The following is a 16013-nucleotide window of genomic DNA, read 5'->3' as shown; positions in this document are numbered from 1 at the left end:
AATAAATGGCTCGTAGCTTGGGAGTTGCTGCCTGACTTCAGGAAGAAGCTGGATGTGATTGGGCTGTAGCAGCCCTGATGCCCTGGGGTGGGGAAAGAATGGGCTGGAAGGGTTTGAAAGCAAGTTTCTAGTGATGGCTGAAGTCTAAAGCCACAGCTTTCCTCCTGCTCTGCTTGAATTAGGTGTTTGGGCCTGGTATATGAGCATGTTTATGATTCTTAGGCTCTGGGCTGTCTCTGCAAAGACTAGAAATGCTCCCATCTGGAGGGGCTTTGTCAGCAGCTCTGGAGGCTCTGTGGGGAGAGGGGTTATTCTCCAATTACAGCAGTCCTTCAGCTAACTGGCTTCCCAGCTTTTGAAGTGTTGCTGCTCCTATTTAGATTAAAAGAACACTTCCCGTCATGACAAAATATTGTGAAAGGCACCTACTGCCTGGGAAAAAAACAAGCTTTGCCTTTCCTTTCTCCAAAACAATCAATTTACAGGCTTTTCTGTGAATGTCACACACTGAACACACACCCTAGGCTCTTGGGGGAAGTTATTGTTGGCTTTTATAAATTATATCATCTTACTCTGCAGGAAACAGACACTGAACTATTTAATTTTGTTCTAGCTGAAAATAAAAAAAAAAATCATGCAAGGAAACAAACACAGCTGAATGTGATCCCAGTTTTTCTCTGCTAGATGGTGTTACCCTCCCTGCCTTTCCTTTTCATGCCTTCACCTGATGTCATCAATCATCAGGGCAAATTTGACTTGAGCCTCACCCTTGGTATCTTATTGCTGTGGTCTGGCTGGGGATGTGGGTACCCAAATGCTGCAGACAGCCACAGGCATCTGCAGTGTCTGCTCCACATTAGTGATCAGGACACATTGTGGGGCTAATTTGGTCTTGGATAAAGCATGATTCTGGTCAAGATGAGAAACACAGACCCACAGGCTGCGATGTTTGAGCTCTGAAGACCTTGTAAGACTGCAGATGGTTCTAGTTGACACAAATTTTGCAATGTAGGGATTTATTCTTTTGCCAGCCCCTGGGGATACATTCCTGACCCTCTGCCAAAGGGTGTGTGACTGAGTAAGCGACCTGTGTAAGATGGCAGGGTACCCAGGCATGGCTTTGCAGGGCAGGAGGTGCCCAGCAGCTCTGCTGTGACTCCCTCTGCCACCCTGGTGCAGCCTGTGCCCTGTCTTTGTCAGCTGTGACCACAGGGCTTGGCCACTCGCCTGGCAGTGACCTGCACCAAGATGAGTCTGATGCATTTAATTGTTTTCTATGAGGAAAGACACCAGATTTTAATCATAAAAAATAACCCCACTAATGGATCCTGACTGCTTTGCCCTCTAGGCTTCTCTAGTCTTGCAGGAAAGCAGATGCTAGAGAGCAATACTAAAAAAAACAAGCTGCAAGTAGGAACAGTGATTCTATGAACTGTGTAGGTCTAGGAGTAGTTGTTCCAGCCCCCTTTTTTTCCCTTTCCTGTCTACTAAACACCTTAATGTAAATTAGCAGCTCCTCTCATCATGTAATGATTTTGTTCATAATAAACTAGACTTGTAGTTTAGACTTTTATTTTTCTCCAGCATCTTATGTTGTTGTGACAGATCTAGTCATAGGCTGAGTTCAAGGTTTTATGACAGATGTTTGGACATTTTCCTCCTGGGATAATAGGTCAGAGTTTAATGCTATTGTGTTCCAGGAGTCTGCAAGGTACTCAGAAAACTATTTAGAAAACTACTCATAGGAAAGAGAGGTCTGGAATAGACCCATTACTTCAACTGTTCTCCCATGGTGGTGGCTGTGGCTGCGTGTGACTGACCACTGACCTGACTCCTTTGAGTCAGGCTCAGCTTTGCAAACATTCATTGAGATAGAAAGTTGATAAAAGGCACTGTGTAACTTATGAGGCAAAGGAAATAATGCTGAGTAAATCTCTGCAGAAGCTGCAGGAGGACATTCCCCTTTGGTGGTGGCAATTTGTGATGTGACCTTTTGGGTGGTGTTACTGATACCTGAGTGCAAACTGCACATCCTTCACCTCCAGCAGTGGGACCTGCAGCTTTGTCCTCCTGTCACCTCCCTGGGCACGGCGTGACTTGCCTGGGCTTTGAAGCAGTTTTTAAAACACAAAGATCTGAGAAGGCCAGTTTGAATCAGTATGGTCTTAAATGACCCTGGGACAACGGATCCAGTGGAAGGAAAAACACATGTGGTGGTGCCAGGTCTTTCAGGTGGTGGAGCCTGTACCTCACTGACTTATGTTGTTCAGAGGTCTTTTAGCTCAGCTGGAGCACAAAGGTGATTTGAAACCTAAAAAACCAGAGCTGGGGTGGAGATTAGCATGAGCTAATGGGATGTGGATATTTTGTGGGTTTAGTTATTTTGATCTGTGTTTCCTTCCTAATACTTCTAATGTTCTGTTTCACTTTCGTAGGACAAGAGGAGATGGCTTCAAGCTGTGCCAGGGGATTTTCAGTTTGGACATCAGGAAGACTTTCATCACTGAAATGGCTGTCAGGTGTTGGAAGGGGCTGCCCAGGGAGGTGGTGGAGTCCCCACCCCTGGAGGTATCCAAAAAATGACTGGACATGGTACTCAGTGCTCTGGGCTGGTTGAAAAGGGGGGGATCGGTCAAAGGACAGACTCAGTGATCTTGGAGGTCTTTTCTAACCTAAAATGATTCTGTGATTCTGTGATAAGTGCAGGTAGAACTGAGCTATGCTTTTGGCATATGTACTATAATCCTGATATCTCTGTCTTGAAGAGTTAGCAGTTGATTGTGAGCTCACTGCTGTGATGGTCAGACACTGAGTTGATTGCTCACACTTCCTCACTTCAGTTCCCTGGAGGCAAAACTCCTCTCCTGCTTGTGCCTTCAATCCTGTGCATCTGGATAATGAATTTATTGCCATGTTAATAGAGGAAAAAAACCCGGTAAAGAGTGTTGTAGGTATATGTCTATTTCTAGGGCAGGAATGAAAATTTGAAAGGCTTCACTTTGTCCTCCAATTTAAGTTGCACAGTCCTTACTGGATAAGAATCCTTGCTGGATAAGCATCCTTGGGGAATAGTGAAATTGTGAGTTGCCAGGTTTGTACCACCTGAAATCATGTTTCTCTCTAAAACAGATCTCTTCTGTGTTGTACAACTGACAGGACTTCAGCTGCAAAGTTTTAGCAAGCATGACAGCAATGATGAAAACACGTGGTGGATTGGTAAGTGAGTATCCTGGGGGACTGGCCTGTAGCCTGCCACCATCTGACTGTGCCTTACGGAAGAAAAACATCTCTACAGAGGCAAAGTTCAGAAGACTTGAAAGTCAGTATTGGAGGAACTGTTTTGGGTTCTCAGAAAGCACCAGTTATGTCAAATGGAGCTGAGAAAATTAATAGAACTGTGCCCTAGGCAAGAGTCAGACTTCAGTAGTGGAGACCTAGAATTTGTTTCAATAAATAGGTGAAACTTCTATTTGTATTGGTCAGGAAAGAGAAGCTGTGCTCAGATGAGGAAGCCTTTGTTGCAAACCACAAAATCCACTGATGTTTCATAGATGATGTTGCCATCTGCACAGCCATTGCAAGATCCTTTTGCACCATGAGCTGAAGTTGCTCCCTGGCTGGAATGGAGACCTCACCACCAGTTTAGTCCAGGTGGGAGAGCCAGGGGTGAGCACAGCAGAGGGGGAAACACAGAGCTGCAAAGGGAATTTCTTCTTGGTTTTATTGCCTTGACTGAGGTAGTGGACCAAAGAGCCTTGCTGCAGACAGTGTCTGCAGGGAGACTGTGTTGGAGAGGTTGTACAAGATCCTTACAGTGTTGTTGGTATTCCCCATCTGCCACAGCCATCAAGGGGCTTGGCCTGCAGTGAGATTAACAGCTTCTATCTCCTCAGTGTGTAGTAAATAATAATAAAGTCACAAGCTTGTGATCGAACATCCCTTTTGGAGAAGGAAAAAGGGTTCAAAATCTCCAGATTCCTGGTCTGATGAACTCTGTAAGGTAGGAAAGCAGAAAACAGGTCCAATGGTGTCAAGAGGTCAGATGTCTATAACATGAAACCTGGTGTATATTTATCCTTTGGAACATATACGTGCAAAGTGAAAGATCAACTGGTTCTTAATTTCTTGCCGGACGAATTAATTAAATCTTAGAGAAGTGGGAAGGTTCCTTGGGTCACTGGGCTCTGGTGTGAGATGGGATTAGATAAGAAGCACAAAATCCCCAGTCTGTTGTGCCAGGGCTGAAGTAATTTCCTCTGAGAATAACATTCACATTACAAACAAACCCTGTTCTTATAAATCGCCCAGTTAAGAGCAGTAGAGTCAGATGCAAAGTCTGAGTCATGTGAGAACTCTGAAGGACATGTCCCCACATGGCTTTTGCTAATGGAGGTTGAGGAACAGGTGTTTTCTCTAGGGACCTCTGGAGAGATCTCTTAGGACAGGCAACAGTCCCTCTTGAAGCCCCTTCCCCCCAGAAAAATGACTGTACTGCAATGGGTGAATCTTAATCCCTGGTCAGAGTTGGTGAATCCAGAAGTCATGTCTTGTTCATGGGAAAGTCTTGTGTATTAGCCACCAGACCTAGAAGTGTATCTGGCAAAGGTTTTTCCTAAAATGTTTTTTGCCTTTGGGATTTTGTTATTCTCTGGGCAATACCTGGATTTAAACTCCTCACAAGGCACATGAGCTGCTCTGAGATACCAAGGAATATGTCAGGTAGATCATTGTCTTTCAAATATGCAGCTGTGCTTTTCCCTTTAGAGCAATAACACAACTGTTTGTGTCTGCCTAAGTAGTCTTGCTTTGCAGTTCCATCAGTTTAGCTTTGAGACAGAAATGTCCAAACCCATGGAATCTGCATTCTACAGGTGGAGACATAAATGTGAACAAGTTGCTTGGCTTCTAGAAAGAAGGTGATTGAGTAGGCAGTGGAGTATTTGTCAGGCACACAGACCTAGAAGCAGGTTGTAGCACTTAGTAACTATCTTGGAGGCAACTTTCTTAGGCTCTCCTCTGGAGCCCAGAGGTGTCTGTGCTTTAACAGAGCGTAAACTGGAATATGGGAGGGACAGGTTGCTCCAGATCACATTGTGTGACCACCTAGGAGCTGGGATGTGCTCTTTAGTGGTCTTGGCTTTTAGGCTTGTGGGCTTCTCACATGTTGTATGTTTGCTTATGGATGTATGTTTATATTTTGAGTGTACGAATTTTCCAGGCTGCCAAGCCACAGCTGCCCAATAAATGTTCCCAAGGGAACACAGCTGTATTTTTCCACCCTCTGTACTGGTGGGAGGGAACAAAACCAAAAACATGTGGCCAGGGCTGTTGTTGCCAAGCCTGGAGTAAGCAGAGCTGTTGCTGCAGTTCGTCTTCAGAGGCATGTTCACTGTCTGATAAATTATGGGGAAAGGTTGACAGCTTACAGTTGCTTTTGCTCTACTTGAGCATTTCCTTTGCAAAAGGAAAATCTCATCCTTCTACTGCAGGCAGCTTGGCTTCTGGCAGGGCAAGGATGTGCAACAAACAGTAAATTTAGCTGGCAGAAGATGAATTAATCCTTGTGGTGCTGGGACTGGAAGGACTGCACCCCTGTTTTCTCAGATCTGTGAATCTTTTGGTGAGATCCAGTCTCCTATGGATTCCAGGTGACGGGGTTCTAAGAACAAATAAACCTGAAGTTGGGGTATCAGTCATTAGGAGCTGCCTCCTCCTGTGCCACAACCTGTCTCACAGTATAAGCCTCTGTTTTGGAGAACTGAAATAATTTGCTCATTGCTTAATGAGAGTCTCTTACTCCCACAGACTGCTTGTGTTTCAGGCTGGAAGTGCTTTCAGTTTTGGTTCCAAATGTGTGAGCCTGACTTGCCCAGACAATCAAAAATGACCTCTAGGCTGCTTTTGTGTGGCAGCAATACACTTGGGTTTAAATCATTCCTGTGTTAGTTATCTGGGATTCAGCTTTATTGTGGCTGCATGGATCACATCTGGTCAGGAGACAGTGGTAAAGCAAAGAGAACAACACGTGCACTTAACTAAACCTTGTCTATGCAGTTCAGAATACAATAAATAGGGGAAGGAGTGTTGGGCTGGTTGCAAATGTTCCTCAGCAGTGACTTTTTCAAGATGTGCTCAGATTAGACTGTTGGCTGTCGTAGGCTACAAGAGGAAGCAGAGAGATTAAATTTTCCTCTTGGCAGAGTTAAATTTTCCTCTTGGCAGAGCGAGCAGATTCATGGAAGTCACATGGTGAGCAGGAACAAGGCTGGGTGTGGAGAAAGAATCATAGAATTGGGCGGGCAGAGGTGCAGCCTCCAGGTTGGTGAGAGGTGAGTTAGGAGGGCCAAGACACAGCTTCTGCAGCAAACCCACTGCTGGTGCTGGGCAGGAGGGAAGAGTTCCTGTCCCCATACTTGGACAATGTGGCAACAACCCAGTCCATAAATCTCCACTGCAGCCCTGAACTCGAAAGCAAACTTGCAGGTTAGCTGAGTGCTCATGTTGCAGCAAAAAGCAAACACTGAGAAGAAAAATAGTCTGAGTGAGGGGAGAGGAAGAGAAGATTCAGTGAGATTTTCTAGAGCTCCTTGCCCCAGAGAGTCAGAGCTGCTGTGGGCTGGGCTGTAACCCCCAGAGGTGCCTGGTACCCCGTTATCAGCAGTCCCATGTCATCTGCTGCCTGTCACGGTGTCGGTTCGGCCCCAGCCTTGGACTGTGGACTGTGATCTCCATCTCTAGGGCAAGGTGCAGGGCCTGACACCTGTGAGCTTGGCTGATGTGCTGATGGGTAGGCTGTCTGTCTGTCTGTGAGTCCGTCTGAATGCCCTGTGAAGGAGCAGGATGGCTGCTTGGGACTCCAGTGCACTCCTTGTGGACTTGCTGGCCATGGGGCAAATCTGCAAGCAGGTGTAGCTTATCCCCAAGGGCATTAAGCACCCTCTAAATATACCTGTGTTTTAGGACAAGATGGTCAGGGAAACATCAAATTTCTTTAAGGTGTTTTTGAAGGAAACTGTGTGTCTCCATTGACAGGCTGCTCAGAGGATCTAGTTTTTAAAATCTACAGATGATTAACTAATGCAAGACACGGTGTATGATTTTCGTTGTTATAATGAAGTCAGAGGGCTGCCAGTCAAAGTATTTAATACAAAATCAGTTTTTCACCTGAGGAGCTGTTTTACAGCCCACTGTATATCTCAATATGCCACTGGGGTTTTTAAGATGTCAAACCAAGGCTTCCTTAGGGGGAGGAAAAGGAAAATAATCCGTTAAAACTTAAAATGTATAAATTTATGTCACCACTAAGGTATGTACGTGAGGATCATACACCAAGATGTTACCTTAAAGGAAACCTTAGACAAGGGGTAGACATTTGTCTGTCAGTCAGAAACCCTGGGTACCATATCTGCCATGCAGTGGGGATCCCTGGCCAGAGGGAGCTGGAGGAGGAGGCCGTGTGCTTGGCCTATCAATGGGGTGCTGCTGGCTGCCCTAAAATATTTGTAATTTTCCAGCATCCACTTGCAGAGGCGCAATTTCCTCCAACTGCCTTTGACACATGCTCTGCTGGTTTTTGACTTGAAGGGAGGGGAGATGGGGTAGAAGCTAGAAAAGCCTGAGCCAAAGCACTCGGTTAGAGAGAAGGTGGCAGCCTGGACTAAAGCTCAGGGTAGGTAGGTGTAAGAATGTACCAAGGAGTGATGTTAATTCAGCTTTGTGTGTGTGATTATTACATGGGGTCTTAACCATGTAATAGGTCTTTAATGCCCTGAGCCTCCAACATGAGTGTAATGGCAGCCAAATATCCTGGCATTGGAGCATTTCTCTAATACAGAAGCTGCAACCCTGAACTGAGCAACCAAATTGCTCCTATGGTGATATGGAAACCTCAGGGAACTGCATCTGGTGAATCTTGAAGATCTGTGCCTGAGAAAAGCTCTACCTTTCCTTGTGTGAGCAGCTGTCTGGTGCTATGTGGATGTTTAAGCAGTGAACTGCTTGGCAATAAAGGTCACTGTTGTCACTGTGTTCGTTGTCATAAAAACTTATGGTTCTTCTTATTATATCACAGCCATAAATTACATCATGCACTATTTTATTGACATAAATAACAGATTAGCCAGGGAGTCAGTCACGAACATGAAAGTGGTGGTACTGCAGGTAAGTTTAGATTTGGAACCCAAAACCTGTGTAACTTTATGTGCTTTGTCTTACGGTCTCAGACAGCTCATGTTTCAGGAAAAAAAAAAAGATTTCCTTATGTCCTGTTTAGCAGTGGAGAAACAAAGATTTGTTAAGGTCACCACGGTGTTTTTTTCAAGGAGTAATCAAAGAAAATGGGGATCACATTCTGGATTTAAATTGCAGTTTCTCTTTTATGATACTTGTCTGCTATTATTAAAGGAAAAAGTGTAACAGCTAGTTTTGATATTAAGCAAGAATAATTCTGAGAATTTGTTTTAGTTTCCTTTCACAGAAGGCTTTGGATCCTGTTTTAATTTGTGCCTGACTGGTGAATTACTTGGCAATAAAGATCATTTTTTGTCATAAAAGACCAACTGTAATCATAAGCAGTTATAGTTATAATGTTTATCTTTCAGCCATAAATTACTTCATGGTCTATCTTCTTGGTGTACCAGATTAGCAGGGGAATCCCTCACAAATGTGAAAACAGAAGTGTTGTAGATAAGTGAGGTTTTGAAGCCAAAACCAGTGAGAAAACATACTGAGACCAAAGGTATAATGGGACATCGACTGTTAATGCTGAGACTTGGGACAGATCCCTGGGCTACCTTATTGCTTTCAATTTCCTGGAACATGAAATAAGACATATATATAAAAAAAGGGTAACAGTTGCTTGAAGCAGAAAGGAATAGAAGCCCAAACCACTTCTTGTAGTCATGCATATAGCTAAGAAAAACTCTAGGTTCTTCTGTGATCACTGCATTTGATTTTCATCTCACATCTTCTGGTTCATTTCTCACGTTGAGTTTCTGGTTAATGTTATTATTCTGGGTATTTCTGTATTCAATGAAAGGGGTTTTGTGCTATCAGGGTGGATCAAAGTATAAGATTCCTTAGCTAGAGGAGAAAGTCCATGTTGGAGGTTTTCACTTTTGAAAGTCAAAATGAAGCCTCGTTCAGGAGTAGAGTTTCTAGGACTATTGCAATATAAACACAATTTAGTTGATGAATAAGTAAATTCCTCAAGTATATTTTTGGGTAAGTAGGAGAAGGGGAAAGTCCTTGCTGAAGGCATAAATAGCTCATATTTTTTTCTATTTAACACATACTTAATTTACCATCAAAGGATGCGGTGCAAGCTCTAACTGTACAAAGTAAAATGAACTTCTCAAAGGAGTTTTTAAGTACTGAAGTTCTTTGCCTGTTCCTGGAAATTCTAGATTAGGCAGCAGATGTTTCCCCTGGACTTCTGCTCTATGCTTGCAGAAAGCAGGCATTTGAGGAGTTGAGTACCACTCACAGGGAACAGTGAAAATGGAAAAATCACATGAATACAGTGCCTGGGGAACTCAATGCTGGGATGCTGAGGAAGAGGCTAATCTGAAACAGCTCATGTGGCTTGGAAACTAACTCTTCCTGTGAAAAATGATTAAGACAAAAGAAAAATCAAAGTTTTGGGTCAGATTCTCAGAATATTGATATCTTTTGTGCTGACAGCTTGCACTAGGACTGGAATACAAGCTGCTGTTTAGCTGGGCTGAATGGGAGTGAAGGGTTTAGTCCTGTTAGCAATTCCTCAAACCAAGCAATCCTCTGGAGATCCAAAAAACCCCAAGGTACATTTTTGCTGCAACACTCCTTAGCTACAGCTTGTTTTCTTGTGATAATCTGCATTGGATATTAAAATATGTTAAGCCAGTCCTGGCTGAGCAACTCAGCCCAGCCAGCAGCAGCCAGTGAGACCTTTGCGGCCAGGGGTCACTGTCAGAATCTGTGAATTAGCATTCAGGAGCATTTGTGACTGGCACACAGTTGGGTATTTTTGATCATAAGTTCGCTGTGAAGTCACTGTTAAAGACTGTGCCCAAGAGCCAGGGGGCAAGACTGTAAGGAAAAAAATTGCAGACCTGGGACCTACTGTGAGAGTGGCTGCATTTACCTCATGCTTTATCCCCGGAACTGATGTCAGTCTTTAACTTCTCCCCCAGAGATGTGGAAGCCTTGTTTACATGCTGGAGGTGACCCTTCCAGGCCAGGGCAGGAAGGGCACAAACTAAGGGAAACAAGGAGTTTTGCTGTGGGGTTTTTTGTTGGCTTGTTTGGGTTTAGTGGTGGTGGTGTGGTTTGGGTTTCTTTTTAAGGAAATGTCTCAAGTTTAATGTCCTGGGCCTGGAACAGGAAAGTGTAATGGCAGACAAATGTCCCCGCATTGGAGCATTTTTCTAACACAGAAGCTGCTGCCTTGGACTAGAACTGTAAGGGCAAACCAAACCAGCCAAATTCACTGGAGGGACACTGTGGTTTTGCAGCACTGTGATTAAATTGAAACTGAGCACTTCTGTATGATATCTGCTAAATAAACCCCTGAAATTGTGTCTGCCCAGGCTCAGCCTCCATCTCTTCCATGACAAGGGACCAGGTGCTGCAGCATTTAGGATAAACCAAGCACTTTAATCCTTCCAGGAGCACTGGTTTCTTCTTGGAGCACAGTTTGCAAACCTTTGGACCTTTTGGTCTGTGGGTCACGTGATAAAAATAGGGACAAAGTGTAATGAAGAAGTGTTTTGGTGAAAGGGTGGACTGTGTACTTGGAGAAAACATTGCTATTTTTAGATCCACATAAAATTTATGGCAGCCTAAGCCTGGGAGTGCTGCTTGTGACTGGCTGTGGGACACTTTGCACAGGGCAACTGTGAACTGCAGGGCAATGCTGAGGGAGGAGAAAAGTTTGTTATGGGTGCTGAAGACAACAGTCAAGTCAAGGAAAGGAGCTTATGGCTCTGTGGATCTACCTGGCCTTATAGAGAAGAGGGGAAAGGAGAGGGTCAGCCACTCTCCAGGTCACTTTCTTGGCTGTAACCTTGTACTGATTTGCTGATGATTAAAATCAACTTGGATAGCTTGACTTGCCTCCTTGCCACCCTAAAAAACCCCACCCAAAACAGAGATAAGAAGGCAGCAGGTTTTACCCTCACCTGTCCCCTGTCCCCTGTGCACTGAACTTTTCCTCCCCCTGTCCTGTGGTGCCAGAGTCAGATGAGTTTATCATTTGAGCCCTCTGTTTCTTACTATTCATTACTCATTAGGGGTTCCTTTGGTTTACCTCTGCCCTTCCACTGGTCCCAGTGGCTTGTGGCAAGTTACGTGATGGACACAACTTCAGTCAAACAGCAGAAGTGCTGCTGCTGCCCTGGTGTGTGTTCTAGCAGGGTATCCTTCAGCACTGATCCCTGCCAGGGAACAAACCAAGCTCAGCACCTCAGATTCTCCTGCTCTGGGACCTCCTGCAGTGCCAAAGGAGCACCAGACTCAGGAGCAGATCTCAAATCCAGTCTTTTACATTGCTGTTGCAATGCCCAGAGGGACAGAGTTTCTGCCCGGGTTTAACCACAAGCAGGTTCCCGGAAAGTTTTTTTACGAGGTGTGGGTTTTTTTCCATGCAGAATCCCATGCAGCAGCTTGGACTTGCCTTGTTGCATTGCTCAGTGATACTGCTGACCTCAGTCCAGAAGTGAAAGTGAAAATCCATTATGAAACCTAGTTGAATTATAAAGAAGGAGGAACCCGTAGTGTGTCTTTTTCTCTGGGATCCAAGAGGCTTCTGCATCTCCTGTGCAGGGCTCTGGAAGAGAAGCTGAATGATTGGGAGTTGGAAAGAACTGCTCAGACACTCGGAGAAGGGAATGGAAGAGGCAGGAAAGCTTCCTCAGACAAAGCAGCTTTTGAGGTACTCACACTGTCTTCTTCTTTACAGGGTCCTGTCTTACGGTCAGTCTGTTCTCTTACAAATTCTTGTTTCCTGGTTTTTAAGTAGACATTTAGAAATGGGCACTAAAATGGCTGTGGCAGGAGGGAAGTGTTTAGTGTGCTGCACATTTTCTCCATAAGGAAGAATGTGTGTTACTGGTGCTCGTGATCTTTCTTACTAAATAACTCCACCTCTGTAGCCCTGGCTGGCAACTTCCATGCAGCTCTGCACTGAATTCACACTGATTGTGTGAGTGCAGAAACTCAACAGCTTCATCAAGCAACAAAAACCCCAGCCTGGTGGCTCTGGGTTCAGAATAAAACAAAACAGAACCAAAACACAGAGAGCTAGTAAATAAGGACAGAGGTTTTGAAATAAAAGAAGTTGAATCAGTGGAACAGTCCATTCATTCTGCTCTTCCTAATGTGCTGCAAGCCTAAAAAAATTAGTAATGTTTTCCAATGGTTACTGTGGAATTTCTTTCCAGAGAGTTGGTGGGAAGCGAAAGTGTGCTTTACATTCAGGATTTTTGCAGAGATTTCTCAGCTCAGCCACAATGTCCTGCTGGTTGCTTTCTCTGCACTACCTTGTTGGAGCTGTAAAAACAAACTGCAGTCATAGGCTCATTCAGGAAAGAGCTGTTTCATCCCTTCCCATGATTTCATTTTGTTGTTTCTTTTCCTGTAAAGGCTTGTTGAGAGTGGTATTCAGGAGATCAAAGAGTGAAACTGGTACAGAAAGTGATAGAAAAATTATGTCTTCTGTGAGTACTGTTCCTTTTCTGTGAAAGAACTTAGAGTAGAAAATAAAATCTATAAGTATCTTCCGAAGTTCTTTGGGGTTTATTCTGTTGCAGCCTTACTTCCTTCAGTAGTATTATTTTCTCCAAACTGATCGAAACTTAAGCATTCTCCGTGGGATCTTTAGGGTACCAAATAAATCTTTTAGAAAATGTATTGCATTGTTTACAGCTGGAGAACAGCACTGGATTTTGTGGGTCCATGACTGTGTTTAATGGTTTGCTGGAGAGGGAAGCACATCCAAACCCTGGGGCAGCAGCCCTGCTCTGCCAGCCCCCGTGGCTGGGATTGGGGTGACCCCCCACCTCAGCTCTGCTCTGGTCACCTTGGGGGGCCCTGCTGAAGCTGTGCCAGAGGCAGAGGTCAGAAAGCCTGAAAACACACACTGGAAGGGCAGTGAGCTCTTTAACTTGTGTTGGAGTAGGAATAAGCACAAAAAAATGTGTGAGAGTATTTCAGGTCTCTTAACCGTTCAGGCCAGTTAAGAGTTAACTTTGGGAGAGGACACGGCTGGAAGTGATGCTGTTGCATTAATGGGTTGGTGGAACAAGAGGAAATCCTTGCAGGACTGTAGAGGGGAGCAGGAGCTGTGTGGTAAAGTGGAATCACTGGTCCCTCGTGTGGTGTGAAGTGGAAGTGGACGGATCTCGCCTCGGAAGGTGCGTGTGGAGCAGTGCCAGGACCGCGGCTCGGTCCAGCACATCCCATGTGTGGGTGTCAGTAGCCTGAGGCACTGCAGAAGTGTCCCTTTTTTTATTCCAGGGGAACTTTTGCAGCTGGTTCCTGTGCCTGTTGGCAGCTGGAACAGGTTTGCCTTGAGGGTTTTGTTTCTCCTGTATCATCTGGTTTTGGGGTGGAACTCTCAGCAGCTCTAGATTAGCACAGACCATGAGAGACAAGCATTTATAAAGTTCTGATGAAGAATTACTGCATAATTGGGAATTAATGCATAATTAATTTGGAAATTTCCTCAAGGTACTTCTCAGGTGGTGACAGCAAAAAAGTTGTTTAATGAAAGCTTCTAATGAAAAGCTCCCAAGAGCAAAGCAGGTTCTGTTTTCCAGGGCTAGGATGATAAAGAAACTTTTAATTTTTTTTCAGTTTTCTTTTTTCTCATTTGGAAAGTGAAACTTGTATTTTACTAAAACATATTTCACAAAGTCATGACAGTTTCATTGAAATAACTGAGAATGAATTTCTGACAAAAGCCAGGAGATTTTTTGGAAGGAAATACCAAGTTTTCATTTGTTTGTTCATTTGATTTGAACTGGTATTTCCTGTCAGATTTCTAAACTAAAAACAGAGTTCAATTTGACAATAAATATTTCATCTTACGTCAAGTGAAACACTCATTGAGCACAAAATATCTTTCTTATCTAATTTTTTGGTGTGTTTTGGAAGCGACAGCGAGTCAGGCTGTTATCTGTTGCATGTACTGCTGAGGGATGTGTGCAGGGCACTGCTTTGAGGAGCCTGGAGGACCTGGACACGGAGCCTGCTGCCCAACAGGCTCAGGAGGGATTGCCCTTTCCCTGCAGAAGGACCACGTGTCTCCTACTGCTGTGATTGAGCCAGAGGTGGAAAGGGCTGTGAGTTTGGCACTTGCAAAAGCCATTGTAGTGAGAGCTGAGCAACACTAGCGTTCCTTTGCCTTCCATTCCTTCCATTCCAGATGTCTTGGCCAGGAGCAGCCTTACAGCACTTGGCCTGACAGCTGATTTCTTTTTGTCTGAAGAAAGATAATAAGAGATAATGGATGCTAAACACTGCATTTAATGTCTCAACAGGAAGATGACTAAGGGAGGAGCCTGGTGAGCCTGACCTGGGACCACAGAGGATCTCAGAGAACATCCAGCACCACTGGAACTGAGCACCCAGGGCAGCCAGATGGACTCTCCCCACCTCATGGGGTTGTGTTTCCTGCTCCTGGCTGTTGCAGCTCCCCGTCCAAGTGAGTCTCCTTGTATGACCTCAGTGCTTTTCCCTGCACATCAGTAGCTAAAAAACTTTTAGCTGGTATTAGAAAGCTCACCTATGCCCAGTTAAAGCTAAAACCACAAAAGCTCTAGAGTGAGAAAAGAAATTAAGGTGAAGGTGGGTTTGTTTGACCTGTCCCAATGCCCTGTTTTGGGAGGGGTGACTCTTTGGGTCTGTCTGATGTCAGATGAGGCGAGTCCTCTCCTGAAGGACCTGAATAACCTTCTCCCTGGGGGAGTCTGGATGAGTAAACCTGCACACTGCACCCAGTATGTGTAGTCTGGCAACTGTGAACTTCATTGGTCTTGGGATCTGGCAGTCTGCTGGAGGGACACCTGAAAGGATTGTGCCAAGGCCTTGGGAAGGAAAGGAAACAAGAACAGATGATTCATCTGAGCTCAGTAAGAGAAAAGCCTTTCAATTGACTTCCCAAGCTGCCAACTTCCTAGTTTAAAACAGTTGCAGCAGTAAGGAAATCATATCCTATTTCTGCCCCCAGATTATCTTGTGAACTGGCCCCAATACTGTGTAAAATTTGCCCATTGGCAGACAATGTCTCCTAAGCCCTGACCAGACCTGTCCACCCAAACTCATCCCATTCTCTAACACTAAACATGTGGAGTAAACTGGTATAAAATACTTTTTCTTTGTTTTCTCCTTTAGATATTGCCATGGCCAGTGGTGACTCCGCTGAGAGAACACATGACTCTTCAAATGTGACAGTCTACTACTGTAAAGATTGCACAATCAGTGAATGTGAATCAGGCAATTTTGTAAGATTTGTAAAAATGGCTGAAACAGAAAAAAACAAGGGGAAAATTGAGTTGGTGACCAGGAAAACACACATCCTTATGTGCTTTCAGCAAGGAAATACCTTTTCTGAAGGAATTTATGGCATCGTCTGGAAAAAAACTGGGGGATTCGGATACTCGTGTGCCATCCTAAATTCTACAGGTATGCTCTGCTGGGGAGCTGGTTATCAACAGATGGGAAATATATTTCTGTGTCAGTTTGTAATGTATGAATCCCACCTCCTTCCATCAGTACAAATTGGCTTTTACTCTCCTGTGTTTACGCTCACCAAAATATCTACATGCTGTTAGTACTGTGAAAAGTTTGGGTGACACTAAAACCTCCCTGGTGAAAACTGGAAGTTGCTGTAGCCATGGGTGCCTGTGTCCCTTGAGAGGATAACAGGTGGAGGTGCTGAGTCTGGGATGTGTAGGCAGGAAGGAGTTCTCAAGGTTCTCTTGGAAGAGGACTAAGTTCTATAATGGCCCAGTGGGATGCAGGGTCAGTTTTTT

General features: G+C 44.5%; 1 long non-coding RNA gene across 1 annotated transcript; it reads left to right on the top strand.

Moving 5' to 3' along the window:
* The first annotated feature begins 7622 nt into the window (after positions 1–7622).
* On the top strand, positions 7623–15431 carry LOC113940305. Its single transcript, XR_003525424.1, has 4 exons — positions 7623–8010; positions 11628–11911; positions 14520–14683; positions 15373–15431. It is a non-coding gene; the product is annotated as an uncharacterized LOC113940305 (long non-coding RNA).
* The last annotated feature ends 582 nt before the right edge of the window (positions 15432–16013 follow it).

This window comes from Corapipo altera, unplaced genomic scaffold, assembly GCF_003945725.1.
Source record: "Corapipo altera isolate COAL_440 unplaced genomic scaffold, ASM394572v1 343b, whole genome shotgun sequence".
In the NCBI taxonomy this organism is placed as follows: domain Eukaryota; kingdom Metazoa; phylum Chordata; class Aves; order Passeriformes; family Pipridae; genus Corapipo; species Corapipo altera.
The sequence above is the reverse complement of the archived record's forward strand: the minus strand, read 5'-3'. Positions and strand labels throughout refer to the sequence as shown.